This window comes from Corylus avellana, chromosome 8, assembly GCF_965113065.1.
Source record: "Corylus avellana chromosome 8, dhCorAvel1.hap1.2, whole genome shotgun sequence".
Classification (NCBI taxonomy): Eukaryota; Viridiplantae; Streptophyta; class Magnoliopsida; order Fagales; family Betulaceae; genus Corylus; species Corylus avellana.
The window spans coordinates 12,124,472-12,125,800 of NC_142497.1; the positions used below are offsets into that span (position 1 = coordinate 12,124,472).

The following is a 1,329-nucleotide window of genomic DNA, read 5'->3' on the forward strand; positions in this document are numbered from 1 at the left end:
CACGGCAGCCATTCAAGCCAGAATTCCACCATTGGTACTCTCTTCATGTATGCCTTTTCCTTTGAATCCTTGTCTCCCTTTAGATGAGAATTGTTGGGAATGCTCACTCAATGTCTCGTAGAGCTCCATGGCTTCCTCGCTACTTTTCTCCATCAACATGCTATCACAAGCTAAATCTACAAGACTCTTGTTAGGATCATCTAAACCCTCATAGAATGCCAATACTTGATCGTCTTGAGATATATTGTGATGAGGGCATCTGAGAAGTAGCTCATTAAAGTGTTCCCATGCCTCGAAGAAAAGGACTCCATCTCTTTGCTGGAAAGTCATAATTTCCCTTTTAAATTGCCTTGTCTTGTGGGCTGGGAAAAATTTCTTTAAGAACTTTGTGGCCATCTCATCCCAAGTATGAATAGAACCTGTGGCCAAAGACTTGTACCATATCTTAGCATTATCTTTTAAAGAAAAAGGGAAAAGGATTAACCTGATTTCTTCTGGAGTTAAACCTTGAACATTTTGAGTCCTGCAGAGATCACTAACTTCTCGAATATGCCAATATGGGTTCTCTATAGGTGTGCCTTTATAGTGTGGAATCATATTGAGCAACGGAGATAAATTGTAACTGCTCTGCACAATGGGCTGGAAATTAATGGATGATGGCTAGTTGAGGATCTGGGAACTGAATGAACTTTCCATAGGTCTTCGCACCGGAGGTGTATTGTTTCTCAACATGATTAAAACAAAAAGAAAATTAAATAACAAAAGAAAAATAAAAGAAATAAATCAGATATGTAATTAGTGTAGTAACTGTGATGCTTTTTGGATGTGCGATTGATCGCACCGTGAGGTGCGCTCGATCGCCCTGGTTGGGTGATCGATCGCACCTCCAGAGGTAAAACAGAAACTGCGGGAGAAACTAGAGAAGCAAAAAAAAAAAAAAATTAAAAGAAAATAAATTCCAAATAAAATCAAACAATTCCCGGCAACGGCGCCAAAAACTTGTTGTGCCAAATACTACCTAAATTAATAGATAATATTTAGTACGTTTTAACTCGCAAGTACACAAGATTAAAATAATAGTATAGTGCAGCAAGTACGAGGTCGAACCCACGGAGATTGTGATTTTGTTTATAATTAATTAAAAATATCAATTTGTCACTGAATTGATATTGTGAAAAAGAAATAAAAAGATATATAGATTAAATAAAGGTAAAGGCAGGGCTTTGTTATCCACCACTAATTATGCTCAATTAATATAACAATATTGCAATGATCCAATTATATTATAAATACCTAATGTTTGCAAACCTAAGGGCATGGGTGTATACT

General features: G+C 36.6%; 1 non-coding gene across 1 annotated transcript; it reads left to right on the forward strand.

Annotated features, from left to right (window-relative positions):
- The first annotated feature begins 241 nt into the window (after nt 1-241).
- On the forward strand, nt 242-348 carry LOC132164822 (small nucleolar RNA R71). Its single transcript, XR_009438425.1, has one exon. It is a non-coding gene; the product is annotated as a small nucleolar RNA R71 (small nucleolar RNA).
- Nucleotides 349-1,329: the final 981 nt, after the last annotated feature.